The sequence below is a fragment of the Tinamus guttatus genome, unplaced genomic scaffold (assembly GCF_059628265.1).
Source record: "Tinamus guttatus ecotype Peru unplaced genomic scaffold, ASM5962826v1 Tinamus_guttatus_pri_ptg000150l, whole genome shotgun sequence".
NCBI lineage: Eukaryota > Metazoa > Chordata > Aves > Tinamiformes > Tinamidae > Tinamus > Tinamus guttatus.
In genome coordinates this window covers 429,592-455,384 of record NW_028288684.1, presented here as the reverse complement: position 1 = coordinate 455,384, position 25,793 = coordinate 429,592, and the positions used below count along the sequence as shown (strand labels likewise).

Sequence of the window (25,793 nt, the reverse complement as noted above, 5' to 3'; positions counted from 1 at the left end):
GTTCAATTAAAAAAAAAACCTGAAAATATAGTTTGTATTTATAATTTCACACTATAAGTGAGAATTTTCAACTTGTAAAAATTATGAAATTAATACAAATATTAAATAGCAAGTTCTGCCAAATAAAAATAAACTACCTTATATTTCATTTATAAGAGAAAAGAGCTATACTAGTTCAGCATCTTTTCTCAATTTGTTCAGTTTATTAAGGCATTTCACAATTTAGCACCATTACTCTCTGTTCAACAAATACCTTGGACCAGAAGCTACTTCCTTCACTTTTGTGGGAAGTAAAATAACTCAACTTCTTTCAGATGACTGTATTAAATAGTATTTTATTTCTATCCAAGAACTGTATTTCCCTATCCTTGTAAAGTGTGAATTAAACATCCCAAAGTTACTTGCTCTAAGTGTTCCTCCCAAAGCTTCTCTGAGCAATATACTGTTTTTCTGTTCTACGTAAATTATTTTCATATAAAAAGTGTAGTGGTATGCGATTCCTATTCTTGCTCCATGATCCTGTGGAAATTTTAACACAGTATAATTTGTAGCAAACAAAGTTATAACACATTCAATTACTGGTTGCAAATAAGAGTCCCTGAATTAGACATATCAAATTGAATTATAATCTTTCTCCAGATAGGTTTGTACCATAAAAATTTTTAAGACTTCAGTGGTTCTAAGTAAATTCTCAAATAACATACTAAACCTCTCTAAATTAATATATAAAGTCCCGATCATTTGCAGTATTGACCAGGAAAGCTATACTGGAAGCACTGAGTTCTTACACACCAAGATAACAAGACAGATCTACAAGAGTGAAGAGCTGCTCTTTAGGAAGTTGAGTGAAAAGCACTTGATTCTCTGCATACTATTCACATTTCTAATACAGCTGCTTCTAATAATTGAAACATTTCTGTTTATCATCTGGAAGAAGAGGGTGCAATAAAATGCCCATTTGCAAATACTCACAAGCTTTTCTGTCATAGACCAAATATAAGAACAAGCACTGAAAAGTAAACATAAGTCACTAATTTAACAGATATACATTTTTACTATTGATCACAGTAATTAAATGTTTTTTTTTGTTTTCCTCCAGTTTAATTTCGTAGAAAGAACAGACATGCTAGTATTCAGAATCAACAATATAGGCAAAGGATCTTTGTTTCATCAATATACTTGCTCTTTTATGTCACATATTGTATGGTTCAACAAAAGTATATATATGAATGATTCTCATTAAAATCAAGACCATGGATGCTACTAACGTGAACCATACGTAATTTTTAATATTGGTTTTGAGTGCAGGAAAATAAAGTATCCTGAGATATGGAGTACAAATATAAATGACACTTTTAATATCACTAACCAATTTCACTTAAAAGGCTTAAGGCTTCTATTAACACAGTACAGATAATACACTTAGGTGTCTTATTGCTAACAGAATTTCCTTATCACAGTAAAAATAGGCTGTTACTCCTAACCATAGAAAGCAAACTTGATCATCAAAGTTCTGTTTTTATTTAGGAATCACTGGCTTTTTTCAGATTCTCTGTCAAATAATCAACTCCAGTTATCTATATGATACTTAATAGAAACTACATGTGTTCTGAATGCAGCAAATTTCCCCATAATATCAACAAAGCCAAACATACCTGCAGAGCATGTGCTAGCAGAATTAGAAGCCAAGGAATCAGTGTATTGACAACGATGAAACCAGCTTCTCATCTGGTTGGTAGTGCTTGCATGAGCAGGTAAAATGCTTGGTCCTTGTTTACGATCTGTAAATAAAAATTACATGATCATGAACTTCAAAACTGAAATCGATGAATACATATAAAGGCATACAAAATGCAAGGATAAATCCACAGACCAAAAAGTCTGCATTTTCTGATGATTTATCATGTGTTCAGACTACCCACTTTCATCTCCACATTCCAGAATTTAATTTTCAAATTTCTTCCTTAAATTCCAGTTTATTTGCTGTGTTCAGCATAGCAAACGGAGTTAGGAGAGACACAATACCACGGTGATGGCAGAAACTCTTTCTCTAATCTGTTCATAACTGCCCATGAGGAGATTCTCCACCAACCTGGGATAGCCTGGTTCCAGCATTTAACTCTTATTTATTACTAGCTATTATTTCTTTTCCCCCAATATTCTCCTCTCCAGACTAAACAAATCCAACTCTTTGAAAATGGGCATTCTAAATCTTGCTTTCCAAAAGCCTTTTCACTCACACACTCTCCTGTGGATTCACCTTTACCTGGATATCAGAATCACTGCCCTTTTCCTGATTTTAACATTGAAATGCAGGCAATTTTTATTCAATGACTTTTAATCTGGTCCTTTTGCATGACTGTTCTTTAACTTTGCTTCATCTCTAAAAATAGAGAATATTATTTGGGATTTTGTGATCCTGTGCAGCAGTAGACGCTGCAAAGCCTTGAAACAAAATGCATCTGTTGACTTCTTCAGTAACTGTCTTGGAGATCAGTAATGACATTTAATTCTTGAAATGTACTTTACTGTTTCTCTTGTCACTTTTTTCCTTTTCTTCCAAGTATTGGTTAAAAGAGATTTTTTTTTCCTTTATTTAGCAACACTGCAACTTTTATTTTCAGGTTTAACAAGAATTCCAATATCCTTAATAAATAGGCAGCTACATGGAGGGTCTGGTAGGCAATATGATTGCATGAATCCATTTTTTTTAGAAAATCAAGCTAAAAAAGAAGGAAGATTTGACTCAAAGCCTGTATTTGACTTTATTGATTCAAAATACATAAGAAGGTAAAAATGTTGCTAATTCAACTACATTATGGTGTCCCTTTCTGCTGATTACACAGTTGTTAGTTTGTGGTGAAAGCATGTCACATTCTGCATTGTTTTCAATATGAGTTTTGTCTGAAAAAGGCAGAAATATTCTGCACCGAGAAAAGTAAAACAAAGGATGTAAGATAATAACAGATCAAAGAAGTGCTTTAAACGCTGCCGTGGCTGTCTCTCTTCACATTTATTTCCAGATGCCTGCCTGTAGAGAAGTTTCTTTTTTAAGTACTTTTTTTTCCCCTTTTTTTTCTTTCTTTTCTTTTTCTTTAACCAAAGACAGTTTATCCCAGGGGGAAAAAAGAAATATATAGTGGTGAGCTGGGCACTGGTTTATGACACGTAGCCCAGATTTTCTGCTTTGCTCTACTTCACTTGCACAGACCATGCAGCTATACCAGTCACATATGAAAGTTTTTCTAAGAAGTGGTTTCTAGAGTTTGGTTTTGCTTTTTAATATTCATATACTTTATTCATAAGCTAGTTTCATAATGAATTCCTGAAAATTACGAGTTGCTTTTTGTAAGATAGCTAATCTGTGCATCTACAAAACATGCAAATCCTGTGAGACCGAGGCGTGATCTCAGTCAGCTCAATGAGTAGCTTGGCTCAATGGCTCCCAGGTCCTTCTGCTCCTTCTGCCTTGCTTGCTGAGCTGCCTTTTCCTTATCTCAGGAAAAGCCTTCTGCAATTTTTGGCTGCTGTCACCTCCTCCTAGCTGTATCTCCAACCTGGCTTCCCATAGCTCCCCAAAATGACCCCACATTTCCTTGGGAAACTTTGCAGAGAGGTTCGCCCCACCAAGGGATTATTTAAGCAGGAGTGATGTGACTCCCAGGAAGAGAAAAGCAGCTGAAGACTCCTTCTCTAGCAGACATTTGTGCCCACATTATCCGCCATGCCACTTTCAGATTCTTTTTTCATAGGTGTCTTAAAATGCCTGCTTTTTCCTTAAAAAGAGCAACTATCAGTTCCAATAATTCAGCCATCAGGTTTAGAATATAGAATGTATTTAGAGAGAAGTGGACAAATTCAAAATTATTTTTAGTTTCTTGCCATTTTTTTGAAGTACACTCAAGGGGATTACAGCATTAGAATTTTATGTAATGCTTTTGTTTTTCCAGATCACAAGTACAGCATTATTAGAAAGAAGATATTTTCAACTAGATATGTAGTCTTTTTCTGAGAAATCTGCCTTATTTTTCTCTAATTTTCTTACATGTTTTCATTTATAGTCTCTTTTTTCTCCTAACATATTTTATACTATTATTTGTAAGAAGAGAACTCTTGAAGCCAAAGCAAGTCAAGAATCACACATTCATGTTGTAGAATTGATTCTTCCCAGCACGGCTCCCCACTGTGTTGCACATATGGTTGATGGCAACACAGTGAAGCCAGAAAAGGCTGGTTAGTTCCTCCAGAGAAGCTGTCTGCATTTCTGCGGGATGACTTCTCCAAATACATCATGTTACTTAACCTGTAAGCGAATTTATTGCTGGGTGGCTATTACGATCATCTCTTCGCTTCCCAATGTTCCATGAAGAATTGTTTCTTTTTAAGATTTGCTTCCATATAACTACTTCCCAATTCTCCTTCTCAACTTCTGGTTGTTTTCATTTCTAGCATTCTAAAAATTTGACCATTTTCTTTTTTTCATTTCTGTGCTATATCTATTGAATATCTTTAAGCACCCTCAATCACTTTGTTTGTAGATTAGATACATTTAGCAAATCTAATAGCTTTTTAAGAAAGTCCTTCCCTGCTTTTGGTTTTTGTGTATTTTTTAAATTACCTATATCTGACTTGTCTTACCAAAATGCCTCGAGCATTTTACATATGGTTAGCACTAGATATAACAGCTCTAGTCACTTATTAACTCCTTAATTTTATACACTTTTAAAATGTAACTTAGTCTAACACACATACAAAAATAGCAACAGCTTTTTTCCTCATAAACCCAATGGCATCCTCATATCTAAAGACTGTATTTCATTAAAATGATATTTCAAGGATTGATTCTGCAAAGCAGCACAGAAAGCACATACCCTCAGTGCTCTACCAGAGGAACCCCTTTCAAAATCTGCATAAAGCGTGTATCTGAACAATTTATTTCCTCTCTTTATGTTTGAGTAATTTAAAACATAATATTCAACCCTGTGCTAAAATACCGTGTTCTAATACTGTCCGACTTCCAAAAGTTTGGGGAATGATTTTTTCTCTGATTTTTTTTTTCTTCTTCAAACCTAATCAGTTAATTCTAAGTTTTAAAGTAGTCTGTTCATGTAATTTTATTTCCTCCAGCCCTGTAGCCTCAACATAGTTTTCTACAACCTGTAAAATTAGAAGGGATAATGAAAATAAACAGTGACCTCACTAGGTCAAAATATGACCTGGAACCTAGTAATTATTACATCACATACTGGAAAATTGTCCAAGTAATACAGAGATTATATTAATCCCAAGATATTATTGCATATCCCTTCTTGAAATTTGTATAAATATTCAGTAAAATACTTATGCCATAATATACAGCATGAGATCGCTATTTTATACTGAAGTCAGCTCCTTCTCAAAAGTCTCAAAATAAAACACCATAAGCAAATGTATTTCAGACCTCTATCCTACAAGGAGGTCCACAAAGGCAGAATCCAATTGCTTTTTAATTAAATTAAATGTGTTTACTCAAACATTTTTATACTAACTTCTTTATTGTAACCTTGCTTATTTTGAGAATATTCACTCGCCTGATAGGCTTTTAAGTTTCCACTTAAAATGCTTCCCAATCAGATAGCTACTGTTTTACCTTGTATTTTTCTCCTCTGATTTGTTATTCTGGCTTATTTTTAGATTTCTCTGAGATAAAACTCATGCACTAGATCCACTTTACTACTTTCACTGCCGTTTGCGCTCAGGAAAGGGTAGTCCAAACTTTTGGATCGCTGGTTTTCATGGCATTGCAGTTTTAATTTAGAGCAGGCTAGTCTGGCTGTAAATATTGCCAACTGGACGTAGTTCCTAAGGTTGCATCTGCGCTAACGATACAAAGAGGGCCGAGACCTCAGTGCTACCACCAGTGATAATCCCTGATGTTTAACTGTTAGCATCCTCTGTAGGGTGTTTTTCCTTGGAAAAGCGCTATGAAGTCACGGCTGCAAAACAGCCCTTCTTGTTCTCTATGAAAATAAATACATCTGAAAACTGGTAGAGAGCAGGCGCCTCTTCTTATGCTCCTACTTCCAAATCTGTGCCAAGGATGAGGGCGATTGGCACCTGAGAGGGAGGGTGTTAGGGTGCCCGTGAGTGCAGTGCCCCGGCTGATGAGCAGGGACGCTGCCTCCTTGGTGCTACCTGACAGGACCCGGCCGTTACTAGGTTCAGATGATTTCCTGTATTTTTAATGACCTCTTTTGTTTATTGCCTCTTCAACTCTCTTTTCTGATAAATGACATGATTTATAGGGAGAGGTATCAGTTTTCCTTTCAGTCAGTGTTACTCTACTGGAAACACAGAGAGAAGTGAACAGCTTAGGAAATTATTTTTTTTTCTTGTGTTTCTTCTTTAAAAGTTCCATATCTTTCAGATTATATCAACAAAAGTATATTAACAAAGGTGTTAATTACGCTTTCTCAGTTAGCATCATATGGTCCAAAGTCTTCTATTTGCTTCCTTTACCTTTGCATGATGAAAAGCTTGAAGTTCCCGTATCCAGTTCCTTTATTCCTTTCAGCTCCTGATCTATTTCTTTTTATTTAACTTTACCAAGCATTTAATTTTAAGGGATTCTTGCTTTTATTTCAGTGTTATTGTCCAACTAGCTGCTTGCTATTACTCTTTGATAGATGATAATTATTGTACAATTATAAGGTCTTCATTTTAGATTTATTGATGTTTTTTTCTTTTTCTGGTCACTATCAGATCTAGGCCTGCATTACCTCTTTAAGTACTATATAGAAATATCTTCCTGTAGCCTATTTTGAAATGTATTTCTTGCACGCAATTCAAATTCCTCTTCTACAATTTTTTTAAACACACATTTTCATATACCCAGCAGAATCCCTCCTTGTAATCCGAGAGAAAGTCAGATGAAACCAACCTTCATCACAATCTTCTTGGTGGATTTTGCATCTTCCCTTTTATTTTGTGGATTGATGGCCTCTGCCAGCCACGTGAACGCCAGGATCTGCATACATCGGGGTTGTTTTATAAACTATGCTTCCCTCACCTTATCTTCCTTATATAGAAGCAGACAGTTATATTCTATTTATGGCTTAACCAGCTTTGTTTGTAATGTGATCAAAGAACATCTCACAGAACTTGTAGTTGCACCGCACCACCCAGGACCACACATATGTAAATTGTGTTTGGGAACAGAAAGATCTAATTTTGCATGATTTTTTCCTGCAGGACTTTCTAGATGACGTATGTTTTCACATCTCAATGTAAAAATATTCATTCAGCTTCTTCTCTTACAAGTGGTTATATTCATCCATTCATTGAAAAATCCTTCCTGTTTTGTTAGGATTTCCAGCTATGCTTTCCTCACTATTCATCTATTAAAAACACAGACATCTTAACTAGTTATTTTAACTGAGACATAACCACCCAAAAATAGCAAACTGAAAATGTATAAACTTTGGTGTAAAAATCATTATGTTTTCAAGCTACGACTGTTTTTTAAAATTATTTTTAGATTAATTTTACTATTAACCAAGAGTAATAATTTTATAACTTAGCACATGAAATCGTTACTCGCAAAACCAGTTGATATTTCCGTGCTGATTCAAGTCAGTTTGAAGTGTTTCCTTTTAACAACAATATGGCAATGATGTCCATTATTTCTCCTAATGAATAAGACCTTATTTCATAAGTACCTTACTGTAAAATCAATACAAGTATCCACTGAGTGAGTATTCAGGATTCTTTATGTCAAAACCCAGTTAATAAAAAGGACAAATCTTCAGTAAGTAGTGGTGACAACTTTACGCATGCCGATTTATACCATTTAAGGATATAGCTCAGCAAATCCTAATAAACAGGTTTTACATCGTTTTTAACACTCCTCTTTCTTTCTATGGATAATTTCCATATGATTCATTTTTTATGATAAAATTACTTGCCACTGATTCATTCTAATAATAATAATAATAAAAAGTTGCTGCTACTACTGCACAAAGGAAAAAAATCATAATATAAAGAAAATTGCTTCAAAGAGCCCAAAGTTGCTCTGCTTTCTATTTCTTGTGTGCAATACCAGCTCCATGCTCCCAAAATGAAACTGAGAAAGAAGGAGCTTTTCTGGTGGGCTCAAACTTATGCAAAACCCCGCTTATAACTACACTGACTAAAACCTGTGGGCACCACAAATGATGCTCTCAGCCATTCCCCAATCAGTCTCTAATAAGTTACTGTTAAATCATTATAGTCAGTGTCAGAAGAGATTAAAGTATCGTTGTTTAACACATCATATATTTAACGTATCTAAACAGAGAAGTTCTGAACTTCACTACCTACGTCTAATCCTGTATTTAACATTCTTTTTAGACTACTGAGTAGAATTCAGACTGCCTAAACAATATCTAGGATGGATAATAAAATGCATAGGTATATACCCCTCAGAAAATATTAACTTCTATTATAGATTTCTGCTACAGCAAATCTTCTATTTTATTCATCTTACTGGAGGATACACTCTAGCTGTCTTATTATTTTTACTTTAGCTGCTTATATGCCTATCCATACAAAGCATTCTTTACCTATCATTTTTCTTTAATCCGTTTGAAAATTAAATCTAAAACCTTCTGTCATACCATTTATGAATGCGGTGTTGTATCTGCTTTCAGATTATCTGTTTAAGTTAGCATTCCTGTAGTGAACCTTGTTTCCTAAGCTTATTTTTTCAAGGATGTTTGTTACTATCCATAATTATTATGCTATGGATGCATAAAGCAAGGTACTTCGATATTACAAAGAAACATGTGGCATGATCAGCTTAAAATGCTGTCCCTGAATTGTTAAGTTTCTTATATGGCTTACTGAAAATGCTAGAAACAACAGATCCCTCCAGTGTTGAGAAGTAAATATACTCATGAGTACATGTGAACATACTTGAGGCAGTATTTTAGACCAACAGGTATATATATACATGAGAGAGAAAAATGAATAACTTTTGAAGCAAGAGAGATAGTGCTGAAAGGGTCAATAAAAGAAAGTAAATAAAAAGGAGAGAGAAGACAGAGATGGAAAAACACTTAAGAGAAGCAGATAAAAGATCTTTAAGCATTGGTACACATCAAGAAAATATTAATGTAGGAAAGACGAAAATAATTTCACCTTTTAATGAGCCCACACCTTTTAACAGCCACCCCACTTTTTCCAAGTGAGCCATGTACGTCTCAAGCCTCTTTTTAAAATAAAGACTAACACTATATTTTCTTCAACTGAAATGACTTTAATAAGGATTTTGTAATATTCACATTTGATTTTACATTTCTGTGAACATCTTTAAATCACAAGCTGAGTAGGACAAGCAGTTCACTTTACATTAAGGCAGAACAAAACCTCTTGACCATACAAAAACACAGAAAATTCCTAGGAGTGCCGTATTCCTCTTCTATCTTTTCACTACAGTGATACCTCCCGCAGAAAATTCTGCTATCAGCATCAATGCAAAGGGCCAGCAGTTTTCCACCTCAGAAGCGAGGACAATATTCTCAGTGGGGGTGGGAGGTAGCAGATGAAAAGCTTCAGGAGAGACAACAGCTAAAGAAAAGTCAGGAAAAACAAAAGAGCAGAGAAAGATAGCAAGATGGAAAGGACAAGAAAAAATAGAAAATATACAAGAAATAGAGACAGTAACAATAGTACTTGTTCATTTTATAATGCTACAAGAAAGACACCAATAAATAAAGAAAAAGATGCCATTCTTAACTAAATGAATTAGGCCTTACAGATAAACCCTACTACAGCTTGAAATTTTCTGTTACTCATCTCTTAAAGTGAGATTTTACTCACTTAACTTGCAGTTTGAGCTAGTCAACACAAGGCAGGCTCCCTGTGCACTCCCTGGAATGAAATGGGCACCTCCAGAGGGCGATTCATCCCATGCTAAGGTCTGAATCACAGTCTCTGAATCACAGTCTGAAATGTAATTAATTTCTTGGAGCGCACGAGGTATTTGTGAACCCAGCAGCATATCTTTAAACTGGATTTATTTGCACATGAAAAATGTTTGGATTAAAACATTTTGAGAAACAGCATATTTTCAACTTCCTTTACTCTGAACAAAGGAAATTTAATGTCTTTCAACTGCACAGAAAATGCAGTGGTTTGTGCTGCACAATATTTTGTTATTGCTGAGCATTATCTCTTTCTACTATACTGAGTAGAATGAATAAAGAAGCCTGATTCAGAACTCAGACACATCTCTCTTCTATTAAAAATAGTTATGCACTACTGACACCCTACACATATTCACTGCAAGTAAAATCTCAGCTTGATATCACTAAAATTTTACATATTCCACGCATTAAGCTCTGATTCAAGAGAGATCCTATTTACCCAATACTTAAAATGGCCTTTGCTGACACTTCAACAATTTATTACTAAACATAGCATATATTGTTATGAGAAAAATGTTGAAAACCCCTGTCTACAAACAGTCATGAGTATTGTGTTGGTTATTTTAAAAGAACAGTAATTACATGCAGGAGTCATGGGTGAAGGGACAATTTTCAAGCTGAGGTGTCGCCCAGCCTGGATGCAGGAAGCTCTAGCACAGAGCACGGCTGCAGTAACAGCCTCCTTACACCACCTTCACCAGACACAAACCCAACACCACCTTTACTGTGCAACTGCAGCACCAGAGCATCAGAGCTTCCAAAAGAGGATGGAAAAGGGAGCTTTTCTCCTGGGCACTGCTCTGGGGAGCTGGCAAGCTACACCAAAGTGCACACTTTCCTGTTAGTACAGAACATCTGAGAAACATAAACCTGGGACTGTTCAATCCATTCCTCATTGCAGAGCCAGGCATGCAATGGTCTTGTGTACACTTTGTTTTTAATGACTATGTCAGAATACAGTCATCCTGACACTGCACATTACATGGAAACAAGATGGAATGGTCAATTACAGAACGGTCAGTTTGAATTCTGATTTCATGTATCAGCCCCTTTGAAATGTGATTTTGCTCTGAAGAATATATACAGCCTGAAGAGCTACAGATCCATTGAACATAAAATAGCAGAACACTAATGCAAGGCAATGTAACGGTATGGACTAATTACAAAATACAGCACAAAGTTGCTTTATACAGAGCTTCTAACGGTTATATATCTGCTTTAATTTCACTTTCCTTTTAGAATTAACATACAGAGCACAGCTAGGACAGTCTTCTCATCTTCGCTGAGTGTCCTTAGAGCCTGCTGCCCGGGGGCTTTTTTGCAATGAAGCAGACACTGCTCAGGGAAGGAAAACCTATCGCACAGTAATTTACAGCCTGATTCTTATGTGTCTCTACTAAGTACCTCTATCAGCACAAGCTAATACAGAGCTGTTCTACCTTCCAAAAAGTAGCTGTTAGCTCTGCTTTGTGAAGTGGCATCATAAGGGTTCTCCAGCTGTTTTCACTCTTTCTGTCACCTGTCTGTCAGCAGCAGTTTTCCTGGGGACGCTGCTCGCCTGTGCATGAGGTGAGGGCTCAGGAACACCAGGACATTGCTCAGGTGGATAATTAGGGTGTTTTCTGCACACTACCAAGTGAATGTAAGATGCCCCTATTTATGTACTTAAAATGTATTTTTTTTGCATGGTAACTCCAGATGTTCAGATGTAGTGCCTATAAAAACACTACCTTATTGCTCAATTTAAAAGGGTACATACTTTCCCCTAAGCATCTACCTATCTCTATAATATCATAAATATAACAGCAATCACACACAAACCAAACACACGATTAAACAAATTACTGCATTAAGCCCTTTTCTGCCAATTTCCTAATTAATTTTATTTTATTACAGTTTATGAAATCCGTACACTGATGCCCAACCGCTAATGAAAGGCAAACGTAAGTAACCTGTTGTTCTTCAGCTACACTTGCTTATGAACTGACTTTGCCTAGTCCAGCTGAACGATGATTAATTAATAGCCAGGCTTTATATTTTTAGTAGAGCTTCTCATTCAGATTTATTTTCCAATTAAGTTCTGGCAAACTGAAGACAAGATAAACCTAGAAAATCACGTATACCTCACCACACAGAGTACAGAAAGTAATTAGTTAAATACACTTTTGCTATACTGCAGGGCCCTAAATACCACATGGACATTCACAAGCACCTGAGAATGGAGGCCAATTTCAGAATTATTACAATTAGGTTTTGCATTCAATTTTTTGCCACTGTCAAGTGTTACCCTACCCCAAATGTTAGTGACTAGCTTTAACAGCAGAAATAAATATAAGTAAATAGCTCTGACTCCCAATAGTATTTTTAAAGAAGTAACTTAGGACCACAGATGACTGGGGCAGTCTTCCTTTTGGAAGGATAATGCATTTTTATGATGGAGTTTTCTCTGAAAGTCATTTTAAAGTTTTCCTTGGAGATAATGACACTAAAATAAAAATGCACTACAGTAAAGGACAACACAGCAGTTAGTCAGAGAGCTAAAGTCTCAGTCTTTGCATAAAGCACAACATGACTGAGCACTAAATAAAAAATGCTATTGATTCCATTGGCTCATGCCCAGCTTATGATGAGATATTTAGAAAGAAATAAAAAGTACCTAAGGTTAAGACCAGGATATTGTAAAAAATGTAAATGTTTTTATCCTCTACCAATTCATAAGCAACTTTTATTACTTGTATCCCCAACACAAATTTTTAGACTCTTGCTCTTCTGATCATAAAACCCATCTTTACAAGGTCGCTTTTTAAAAGTGATGTAACAGCTATTACTTCAAAGGCTGTTTCACAGACAGAATTGACACACACTGTTTCAATGACATGATAATAAAAAGACAACTCAGTGTAACAGTTATCGGTGCAGAGGATAGTGCAAATAAAATCCAAGTTGCTACCTCTGGATAACTGTGAACTCCGCAGCCTTTGCAGTTATAATTACATGTAACAGGCAACAAGAGTAGTTATTTTTTAAGACTAATAGTGATTCACTTGAAGAGTAAGCTCTACATCCACCATAAAAATACATCCAGGAAACAGTAAAACAGTTTTTCACCAAAACGTATACCCTAGGAAAAAACTAACTTAATAAAAGTATGCTATATTATTAAAAGTGATCTTCCTACCTTAGTTATTTGTATTGTCAGGTTCTGAAAGACATATTAATTTATTCCTGAATTTGAAACATTTAAAGAAAACATTTTTTTACCTAGCTCAGTTTAGTCTTGGACATAAGGATACAATCACATATAAGGCAAAGAAAAAAAGTTATATAAAAACTTAAGACTTATTAAAAGATCTGTGTTAAAAAGAATTATGCTTAGGGGGATCCCCTAAAACAGTAGTTTTCAATCTTTCTGCAGACACTTTGGACTTCTTGAAAAACTTACAAGGGGTCTGCAAAACAGTAAAAAAAGGAAACATCTTGTCAATAGGCTTCAACTTATCACCAAGAAGTGCAGTCATGCACTGGAAATTTTTAGGAAGGTCATAAATCATGAGAGATTGCAAATCATTAAGGGATTAGAACCTAAAAGCACATTTTTTCTGCTGTTCAGTAAAATAAACATTATCAAAAAATATCATACTTCATCATGTGGAAAACAAATCATCACATTCTAATGACTGCTACATGAAGAGGGGCAAAAGAACAAAACGATTCATCAAATTCCTTATTCATCATCCTTATTCATCAGTTTTCAAATTTGAGGGCACGTCTCCTCCTTTCCCTTGAAGGAGATGAAAAATAAATGCTGGGGGGAGGAGGGGATTTATCATATGCCTCCTACAGCACCTAATTTCTTACCTGTCCACATCTGCAGTGCAAAATCCCATAGGTAGGAAGCCGAAGAAAGAACAGAAGGGAAGATGAGAGGGATCTGTGGGACCTTTTATGTTTGCATATAATTGTTCCCTAAGTAAGCAGGAAAGCAGAGTTCCTATTTGGAAAAGGGAAATAAACGTTTTGGAATCGGGCAAGAAGCTGGGGCTCCCAGGCACCTGGGAGGGATTAGCAGGGAAAGTGTGGAGTGAGCTAGATCTAAGGTGAAGTGACTTCCCACTGAGCCAAACACATTTATCCAACCATGACATCTCTGACTCCCATCGAAACTCTGTTCTGCCCCCCTTCCCAAATTCTTCATTCACATACAGGGATCCCCATTCGGCTTCCGTATCCTCACACCCCTCTGGTCACTCGCACGCGACACTGGGAAATGACCTCCATGGCACACAGGAACATGCTCTCTCCTGCTTTTCTGAAACAAGGACAAGATTCCTTCCTGACTTCCCATTCACCTACTAGCTTAATCCTGAGTATGTAAGACAAATCAACTGAATGTGCACATCTAAAAAACCTGAAAGACAGATTCAAAATCATAGAAGTTTGCAGGAGATTTTTTAGCTAGATAGTGTAACAGCATGTACACAAAATTCTCTTCTTTTCCATATATGTTTCCAAACTTACAAGTAAGAAATATGGAACAAAAATGGCCAGAACATGCCAAATTAACTTATTTTAAAATGCTGCTATAAATGTATTTTGTTCTGTAATATCTTATCTAAGTTATATAACATGCACTAGACCAATTTTAGATGCCCATAACTTTATATGCCTGACTTCTTCAGGACAAACACAAATTCGTACAATTTGAATTAGGTCTATATCTGACATTCTTCAAAGTTCAACAAAATCGTGATTCCTAACATAAAGATGTGAAATATGTTGGAAAAAGCAAGATCTCCGCAGATTTCTTTCTGTGGTGCTTGTATGATCCTGAGGGCAAGGGGGAGTAACTAAGGGCAACTAAAAGCACTGATAATACAAACACCTTATAATACTGGAAAAAAAAAATGGCAGAAACAAATGGAATAGACTTGACATGAGGACAAAGAAGATTCTTTATAATGTAAAATTACCATTCTGGGAGCTTACGTAAATTAAGGAGAGGTTGGTCAAAGAGAACTGGGATTTTTTAAAGTAGCAAACAGAGATTATAGAAAGACATGTTAATACTCGTTAGTCTTACGTATGTTAGCGGTAATAGGATAGAAAATTTTAAAATCTATTTTTCTGGCAATGTGAAATTGGATATGCATTCCCAGATGGTCTGAGGTTGGAAGGGACCTCTGGAGATCATCTGGCTCAAACATCCTGCTCATCCACAAAACAGATATGTATTTTCAGCTAGTGGAGTTGAGAAGTTTTGGTCTTTGTTTGATGGGAATCCAAGAGTTGATACTGCTCAGAAAACTCAATGTACTAGTCATGAGAATACATGAAAAGGAGGGCTGGCAACCAGCAATGAATTAAAGGGCTATGCCACAAAGTCTGACAGTTCTCTTACTGCTCTGAGAGAGTGGAGCAGCAGCGGGAGAGAAGGACTGACAGCCCTCGGCTGCTCCTCCTGCCTCCCCTCTGGGCACCCCGTCGCTCCGTGCTGGAGGAGAGGCACATGGCCTACCTGAGGCCGAAACCCAGGGAGCAGGGGCGCTCCTCTTCCTCAACATACACTCCAGGAGAGACATTCCCAATTTCTCAGGTCGACAGAACGTTATCAGCCCTCAACCTATTTCACAAATCACCACATGATGGAACTCATCATTGAAAACACTACTTAGAACACTGTCGAACACGGGTTAGCCCCACAGCTGCTCAGCTTCCCCTAGTCTTGTGCACCACCAGGGGGTTGTGGACAGCATTTCGGGAATGAGACCACTGCAGCTGCTTCAAAGGTGTAATGATGTCCCCTACTCCATCCCTCCTCCCAGACCTTCTGGTTGCTGTGTAAAACATTTTTTACTACTTTATCTGATCTCCCCTGTGATTAACTTTAGGTTCTGCTACTGCTTTTAGCTTTCCAAAGTATTTTCCATTGCTCATACGTTTCTAAACAAAAGTAAAATAGTCCAACCATCCGTAATATCTCTCTGTCAAAAGAACAAATAGAAGCAGAAACTTAAAATCTGCAGATTTAGAAAAACTAGCCAGTCAACATTTGATTCATGTTCGAAAATTTATCTTCAAACATCAAGGGCTACAAATTTATTTGAAGAAAAGCTATGAAACTGCAGAATATATAAGGTTGAGGACTGGATATTGGCCACAGCTGGCCCAGGACAAGTGGAGTTTTCAGGACCTGTGAACAGCGCGATATTGTGCGCTTGGAAAATGACCGCCCCAAAACTGTCACACACGCAACTGGCAACAAGCAGCCTGCTGCCACCTTAAAGAGCATCGAAGCCAAAGAAAACAGGGACCACTTGGCCCCTTGTTCTTCTATTCTGAGAGGCAGGGAGCTATAGTCCCCCTGCTAAACACTTCCACGTATCCTGCCAGCAGCAAGATTACCACCCATGAGCTCGACAGGAGCAGGCAGGAGCTCTGGGATCAAAGTCTGCCCTCTGGGCTCAGTAAGGGCTGCGAGAGCCGGGGACACGCGGAAGGGAACTGCACCTCTCCGACTCGCAGCCCCGCTGCAGTTAGAAAGAACAGCTATGAGTTTCTGCCCTCCTGAGCAGCAGGAGTGCTCGGAGGCTGCTGAGTTCACAGCTTAGGGGTGAGTGGTTGCTGTCATGCAGCAGCCTCTCCCTCTCTGCTGCAAGATCCTGCTCAACTGCAGCTCAGGGGTATCCGGCCTTGATGACAGCCAGGGCTCCTGCTGGGAGATCCTTCTGGGAATCCTCAGAGTCAGCATTAGGTCTGACTTGACTTATTGCTTTGCTTTTATCATCCCAAAGCTTTACCATTGCACTGTTTTTCCTCCTTTTCAGACCACACTTCAACATATTTAGAAATATGTTGACCAGCAAAAGTGCTGGTACAAATCTTGGTCCTATAATCATTAACTGATCCACAAAAAAAATTTCAGTAACCCATACTTCATTGTGGTAGCAGTCTTTGGTGAGAAACCTTTTTTTGAAGGTTTTTACATCACCTTATGCATATATCTTGATTCTTTCAAATAACGAAGCTCCAAGACAAAACTTCCCTGCACAAAAGCCAAGATGATGGCTGTGTATTATAGTTATCCATTTCATAGAATCATAGAATGTTTAAGATTGGAAGGGACCTCTAGGGGTCATCTAGTCCAACCCCCTGAACATGCAGGGTCACCTAGAGCACGTCCTATTAATTATACCCTTTATCATATTCACTATCATTTTGCCTGTCATGGAAGCCACACTCGTTAGTCCAAGATCCCAAGAGCCCTTTTAAAGACTGGTGTCACATTTGCTGGTTTCCATCCCTCTGTTATCGAAGCTAATTTAAGTGATAGACTATACGACCCAGTTCTTGGTTCAGCAATTTCATTTCTGAATTCCCCTAGGATTACTGACTGAACAACATGTTATCCTGCAATTTGTTCATACTTATTCCATCATTTTTACCAAAAAAAGTCTTTTATTGACATTTCAGATTTGAGACATTCCTTAATTCCTTATAATGGCTTTGGTGTGGGGATGTCCCTAACCTTCCTCGGATAAACTTTGCTAGTGCAAAGAATTCTTCCTTTTTTTCTTTTTCCTGATATGGCTTCATCATCTTTTTTTCTCTTCATCTCCTGATAACACGTTGGCCTCCCACTCCAACCACCCATGATAACAGATCTACACTTAACTTGCCAAAGTTGTGCATTTTGTTGTTTTGCTGGTTTGTATTTCACTTTCTGAACAATGTCTATTTGTTTCTAACTTAGCTCTGCTCTTCAATTGCGCCAGACGATTCTTGTCTAATTGGGCTAGAATCAAAAAGCAACTCTCTGTGCTTCCCCAAAGTAGTTTACCTTGTTAACTGATTCCTTTTAACTTTCACTTAAATTGTTTCTTCATATCCATGCAATTCCTATTTTTAAGGTAAGCAATATTGGAATGAGACATTTGTCTTTTTCTCTCCTACAAGCATGACAAATTTGAGCGTGCTCTGAGATACCCCTATTGAAAGGCTCTTCCATAGTGACTTCCTGAACAAAATCTTATGTACTGCTCTGAACTAAATCTATGGCTGCCTCTCTTGTGGATTCTCAAGCTAACTTGCTCAAAAAGTAGTTCTTTATGGTACCTAAAAATACAGTCTGTGCATGATGGCCTAACACTAAATTTATCCAGCCTATAAATAGATAACTGAGAACTCACACTATGATCAAGCTTTCTGGTTGTAGAGCCTCTCTAGTCTCCCGCAGCATTTCACAGCTGCCCTCTCCATCCCATCAACTAGTTCAGAGCTCTTACTAGACTTCTACTATAAAGGTATAGAACCATTTGTAATTATATTCTGTCGTACATGTTGATACAATCAACTTATTTGACTATGTTATCTTTAGCATGTATAGTGCTATCTGTTTGCATGGCCCCTACCATCATCTCTTCACTGTCTTATATGCCAATATATCAGCTTTTAAAAAAAAAAGGGCTACTTCCAGAAAGAAGGCAACATACCTGAGGAATCCCTGATGCAATTCATGCTTACCACTCTTTTGAAGAGTCATTATCTCCAAGGCACCAGGAAAGCTGAGCACTATGAGATGAGAATGTACCTAGATACCAAATCAGAATTAGTATACGTGCCTTCTCAACAGAGAACCAGATGGCATTTGTAAAAAGGGTGACCAACAGGATGCTGCAACAACAGCTTGTGGTCATTCAAGATTTCAGTAGCAAGAGATGCTGTCAGGAAGGGAATGCACTAAGAAACACATGAACACTGAAAAAGTATAGAAAGTCCTTTTTCCTTTTGCACACACTGGAGAACTTTGAAATATTCATGTTCTTCCTTCTCTCATGAGGAAGGAGAGTCTGTTCTTATTGCTATGGAGAAGCTATGGGAAGGAGACTTTCAGGGCAAAATGCCAACAGCTACTGACTTGGGACTGACAGCTGAGAAGACCTCTGGGGTCAGCATTTTATCTGCTGGCTGCAGCTCACCTCTGCCTTCCCTTTTGTGAGGCCTCTTTTTGTGGCACCTTCTTTCTGCATGAAATACGATATGACATGAGGCAAAGTAGAATCCAACAAATACCCTACAGTATCCAATGGATATACATTAGTATTATTATTTATTTAAACTACCACGAATCTTATGAGGCCTCACCCTGGACCCGTTACCATTTCTCTGGGCCACAAATAAACATAGAACAAAACGTCAACGTGCTTGAATTCTACACATAGGAGACGAGAGAGAAATTATGGCAGAGTACAAAGGCAGTGACACAGTACGACTGTGACAAGCATTGGCATTAATGTATTTGCAATATACCTATTGTCTAGTTGGGTTGTTTTAACCTTCACAGTACATAACACATTAAGAAGATTTTAAAGGAAGATAGTGAGCAGTTCTGTTTATGAAGAAGTCAACCAATGCATGAGAGGCAGCTGAAGAGAAAGTATCCAGTGTTGTCTGAAAATTTAACGACTGAGTGATGGAAGCTGGCATCACATGTTGATGAAAATCAGTGTCAACCTCTTGATACTGAAGAGATATCAGGTAGAAGTAGTCTTGATGGGCCTTGAAAACAAAGACAGATAGCTTATCTTTATTGCTTTAAATTGGAGGACGGGGTTGAAACAGCCAAATGAGTAAGTTGGAAATTTACAGTAGCACTTTGAATAGATACTGAACATGGCAAGACTGCATTCATCAAGGCAAAAGAAAAAGATTTTCTAATAGAAATATGATCCACAGAAAACCTAGATGAGAAATATAATTGTCCGACCGAGAGGAAAGAGGAAATCCTTAGAGGGGTTGGGAAAAAAAAGATTTTCAAAACTCAGATTTAGCCTAGATTTGATGACTTAAAACAAAACAACAGCACAATGGTGTCGTTTACAGAGGATGCAGGGAAGCTTTATGAGGACTTCAAACTAAATTTGAAAAAAGTACCAACAAAGAACCAATAGCTTAACTGGAAGTGAAGAACCAAGGACACTACTGAAGAAAGCTTTCATGCATTACATTTGCTTAGGAGTGGAAAAGAGACTGGGAGGAGGTATATGAAGTGACACATAAAATATTGTTTTTCCTATAAATGCTGTGCAACCAGAAAATTCTTTCATGTTACAGTTAGCACTAACTTATTACTACCTATACTACCACGTTTTGACTTTCAAGGACTGAAGAAAAACAATGTTCATGACATTTGTTATGATGGGTGCCTCATCCAGCATAAACAAAAATAAACCATGCTACATCCAGCTTGAAGACAGGACAGTGGTGATACAAGCCAAGCACAAACAACAGCAGAGAAAAAGAATTTACAGCTTAAACTTACAATGACTAACTTGCTGAATGCTCAGGCACATTCCTTTGCTTCTTATTCTTAGCGTACAGAACCAGAGCTATCGTCGCCATTTACCACTATAGGAAACTTACTCTCTGTTGCTGCAGTCTGGTATCTCCAGCTCCTGAACTATTCCCAAGCCTGCTTAATGGTGCCCATGGAGCAAATGCCGACTCCCTAACTTCCACCAGCATCAACTACTTTTCTTGGTATCTGCTTTCTCAATGTTTTTCTACTTTCAGTTCTTTAAAATAGGTACTTTAAACAATTTAAACAGAAAATATGCTGATTAAGATTTCTTCGGTAAAGAAATGTTAAGGATTTTGTAGAATGAAACATCCAAAGTTCTCAAATCTCCATTTCATTTTATAGAAAAAAATCTCAGAAAGGGCACTGTTAACTTTTTAAACCAGAACTTTCAAAATTCTCATTCTGTAAGGAAAATAATGAAATTGTGTTTTTAGCACCATTCAAAATGATACATTTCAAAATCATTAAGTTATGTATTTGAACAAGAAATTCTGGCTTCTATTTAGCATTAGTAATAGTTTACTACAGATAACCCACTATCCTCTGTTCTTAAGTTTCAACTGTCGCATTGAATGCTTCATTGATACAGAGAGTTCACAGCTTGTCATTAACTATTTTTCAAAGCCCAAATGCTCATCACTAATATAATACAATCTTAGAGAAAAAAAAAACTTTACTGAAAGCTTTAAACAAAAGAGATGTGTAACTTAAATCTATCATATACTCAATGCATTGAGAAATGCCAGTAGCTAAGCATTCAGTTCTCCTTTCAGAAATACTTCTGTCATCCATTTTCCTTTTTAACAAGAATCTCTCGCCTGCTTTCTTTGTTGGTCTTAATTTTTCTTCACTGTCAAACAAACAAACAAAAAAAAAACCCTGTCTTCTCTAATCTTATTATCTGCATCCCTGCTCTGTGGGAAAGAATTTCTAATTGCTCTTACATGCAAAAATTCACAAATTCAACATCATGTCCAGTTCTTCCACCTTTCAAATACTGAGATCCCTTTGTATCTGAATACCAGAAAGGAAATACAGAATCACCAAAAAAAAAAAAAAAAAAAAGGCCACAGAGTTTATAATATCACTTTAGTTATGCAGGGAAAACACCTACACGTAGCTTTGCTCATTTGGATATAAAAATAGGAATCATAGCAATGACTGTACCCATAGTTACAGGAAAAGAACTTCCTCCTTAATCCAAGTATGGATATTTATAGTTATTTTGGGTAAATCTACTGGCGTGTGATATAGGTAATTATTATCAATTAAGCACAAAGTACTTTGGTACAATAAGATACATAGTTTCTTATAAAAATGAATACAGTTAATCCACATGCATGATCAAATTCACTCAAAATGCCAGATTAGTTTAGTTTAATTTAGCCAAGTTACACTGACACAAACATAAGCACACATTTATTAACTTTTCAATATTCCACTCAGCAGAAGACAATAATGTTAGTCAACCTGTTTGCAATACCTACACAAATACTGGTAGTATAAACAGTTTTTTTTTATAGATCTATACATTTTGAAAAGGTTATGGGTAGAAGTGAAGAGCAAATCAGAGGCATGGTATTTTTGAAAACAAGTAAGGCAAACAATTTTAAATTTCCTGTCTAACAGCAGTACTGCTGGACTTCAAGTTCACATGGTAAATTAATTGACAATAACGAAATTCCTATTGGGGATATTGCATATATTTTCTAGAAAGAACTGAAGTCACATATAAGTCAAACCTCTCAGTTCATCTTTTTTATCCTTAGCAGTACGTGAGTATCAGAAAAGACTAACTATTGAAAAATTCAATCATTTCAGTGTACTTACAGCTGAATTTTCTCATCATGTGACCAACTATCCACAAAGCCTCAGTGCCATTAAGAAGTTTTGAGGAATATATTATTTGGTACTGCCAAGAAAACATAATTAAAAGAATGCATGTAAATGATAATAATTTTCTAAATGGAAATGTTTTAGGATTATTTCATGTCTGAATTACATTTGGAGGAAAAGCAGGACTTACATTATCCCATAAGGCAGGTTCCAGCACAATCAATGATACACTGACAGTATGCACAGTAAGGAGTCACAGTAGGGTCCTGATCTTGCAACTGAATTTTCACAAACAGAACCCTGTACAATGGCAGAATCTCCTTAATTTCAATAGGGCCCTACCCACACATGATCAGTTACAGAGTCCACCTATGTGGGAGTAGTAACAGTGAGAACAGGACCTGCCTCTTCAAACACCTGCAAAAAATATTGGGAAAAAAATAGATTAGTAATGTGCAGCAAAACCTTCTGATACCTGGTTTTATTGTAGCATTTGCCACATAATAAAGAAGTTCTGTACATTTTTATAGGACATTCTAATTCCTTTTTTTTTTTTTTTTTACAAAAATGTTGGATTAAAATTGCTTAGGAATTCTATTTGTTCTGCCTGAACATTATGGGAGCCTTTACTGATATGTATGTTAAATATTAATTTAGATGTATTTTTAATTATTTTCTATAAATTAATTATCCTAATTTCTTTGGTCTACTAACTAGCTGTTTAGTGTTTAAGACTGCTTAAAGGCTGTCCAAAAACACATACTTCTGTGCATGGGAATGTGAATTTAAAGACATCTTTAAGAGAGAAAGGATCTGACCACACAGACTACCATACCTAAATCATAGATTTTTGACAAGACATGATAAAGCAGCAGTCATTTTAGATTTAAATGTGTCAGCTTTTTTTTTAAACAACAACAACAAAAAAACACTATGAAAGTCAACTATCATGAAGTATTTGCTAAATTTAAGCTCTTATTGAACATTCAACATTCAGGAAGCACAAAATACAACATTAAATCTGTATACACTAGTACTTTGCTGTTCACACAACACTTAACATGTAGAATTTAACCTTACTACTCTTTTTAAAAACATTTTTTTTGCATGAAAAGTATCATCATTTACAATGTTTTATGTATTATAAACCATTCAAAAAGAGACTAGCCATGGGTTCCATGAAATCATATTTAACTGGTGGCACTATGCAAGAGGTACTGTCAATAAAAACTATAAAAATAGCCACTAGATCCTAAAATCCTGCAGAAGACATTTCTTCATTCTTTTAAGATACATACACCATTACAGAAATATAACAGCACCATCAAACCTGAACTTTGTTTATAAAAGCCTTATGTGAGATCTTGAGCCCCTGTCTAAGGTGACACAGAAAAAACAGTAATATTAAACAAACACCTGTCAATTTAGTACGACCTACCTGAGCCTGTGAAGTGAACGAGCCAGTCCTTCTGTCACGTGCAATCTGCCTATTTCTCACTGCACAAGAAGAAAAGACAGATCAGACCTCTCGGAACAATCAGTTTTCCTAGAGTCCATGATTGTGCAGCTACAAATTTAGCATTTTCCCAAGATATAATGGAATATGGTAACTTTATGCAGCCAGACTCTAATATTGTTTTCTGCCTCTGTGCCCAGCTCCTCACCTTTCCTCACAAATGGAGTTAACTGGAGTACAGTGCATGCTTCCTGCACAGTTCCAGGAGTGCAGGTTGTAGGGTGGGTCAGCAACCTAAAGCTGGAGTCCAAACTACAGCTGGTTTCTTGGGAGTGCTTAACTGTTTTACAAATTTGACAGTCTAACAAATGGCTCAGCTGCTGACACCCAAACAAGCAAAGAAATGAAGCACTAAAGCTGCCTGCAACAGTTCCCTTCTCTGATGCAGACAAGAAAAGGGCGTATCTAATTCCGGTACAGAGACGACCATAAAACTGAAGGATTACCAAGTAGTTTGCGAGTGTAGGAGACCCTACCAAAAACAAGCTGTTTCCTGACTCCTAGTAGGACTAACAAAATCTATCGACCTGGTGTATGTGCCTCAAACACACTTCTGCAGTAATCCAAAGCAGACGCTACCGCAGCTGCTTTTCCTTTCCCCTCTAAACAAATTTCCCAAAATTCCTGCACAATACCCCAACTTCTGAGTATTAGGATTGAGAGGCAGCTCATTACAGTGCTAGATCTGAAATCCACATGCCCTGACCAAGGATGGACCAATGAAACATGCTGCCTGGCAAGTTAACAGGATGAACAGAATAGAAAATTTCTGAGTCTGTGTTGCAGCTTTTTCTACCCTGCAGGCACTAATTTGAGACCCTTCCTACCTGCAGCTGTTAAGTTTCACTCAAACTGCAGAACTTGTCTTTGGGAACCTCCATCCCTCAGTGCAGCTAAAATTAACCAGTGGATTCAAAAGTTATACAGGATTGTGCTATCAGCCTCCTCATATCTTGTTTTGTTTCTGGGAGTGAAAACACTGTAGCACAATCACTGTGAAAAATAACTGATGATTTTTATGTCAGTTTTTTTCATTCAGGAGTCACAGCACAAATTCAGCTATAGAATAACATAGATTTTTACATAGTGATAACATAACTTAATCCGGAGAATGTAGGAGCTGATTCAATAAAGCTGCCTCTGTTATGCACTCTGCACAGAACCATAAATATGTACCACAGTAAAAATTTAAGAGAAATACAATCTTATATGCACTTTTTTTTTCACCTTACCAAGACTGCAGTTGACTGTTCTTCATGCAGATCCCTGCTTCTCTTCCAATTCCAATGCTGTATCTCCCAAGCTTTAAGAGAAGTTCAGAGATACATATTTCAAGAACAGAACCATGATACAAAGCTTAATGAATCTATTCAGTATAGTTTGACACCTCCTCCCCCCTTTTTTTTTGTTGTTAATAAAAGCAATGTTTATTAAAGAATCACCTTAGAATCCTCAAACTGCTGCCTGGATCCTGATACTTTAATTTAGGGAATAATTTTTCATAGTATGTATATCCTGTTTCCCTTTTTTGTAAGTTACACCTGCAGTGTTAGTCTTCCCCTTTCTATTGCTCTAATATTAAACTTTGATTTGTGTGTCTCTGGCAGAAAAGGCATAGCTGAAATCAGAGGGGTTTATTTGCTGTTGAATTCCAGCAACTGATGAAAGAAGGAAAAAGACTGAAAAAGCATAATGACCTCTCCAAAACTCCCATAAAAAAAGAGAGAGACAAAGAATAGTCAGTAATAGTGTGGAAAAGTTAATAGAAAACTGGACATTAGAGGAAAGGTTAGCAGGAAACAACGTGCATGATAAGCGTCAGGGAAGTGAAAGTGATTTAACTGAAAAAGATATGGAATAAAAGAAAAAAATATATCTTCTTAGCAGAGTATTTGAAATGGCATTCTCAAAATGGTTCAACACTGGCCTATCTCTTCTTCTACTGAAGTAAAAAGATATATATATATACCAATTCCAAATATGTTTAACCCTTAAGTTAAGCCTTTTAAGCACATGCTTAGCTTTAAGCATATACAGAATTTAAATTCAGCTTAACAAAAGAGCTGAAGACAAGCTTAAACTAAAAAATTCAAGTCATCTTGTAATCATTCAGTATGTCTGTACTGTCAAGCATGCAGTC

The 25,793-nt window shown here is 36.7% G+C and overlaps 1 long non-coding RNA gene across 4 annotated transcripts; it reads right to left on the bottom strand.

Moving 5' to 3' along the window:
• Nucleotides 1-1,751: 1,751 nt before the first annotated feature.
• Nucleotides 1,752-24,945, bottom strand: LOC104570296 (uncharacterized). Of its 4 annotated transcripts, none has more exons than XR_015913230.1 (5): nt 24,886-24,945; nt 23,576-23,634; nt 22,328-22,437; nt 22,132-22,213; nt 1,752-1,781 (listed from the first exon to the last, which is right to left on the bottom strand). It is a non-coding gene; the product is annotated as an uncharacterized LOC104570296 (long non-coding RNA). The 4 variants fall into 4 exon arrangements; XR_015913231.1 differs by lacking the exon at nt 1,752-1,781 and adding an exon at nt 18,975-19,499; XR_015913229.1 differs by lacking the exon at nt 1,752-1,781 and having other exon boundaries at nt 21,468-22,213; nt 22,328-22,554.
• Between the last annotated feature and the right edge of the window lie 848 nt (nt 24,946-25,793).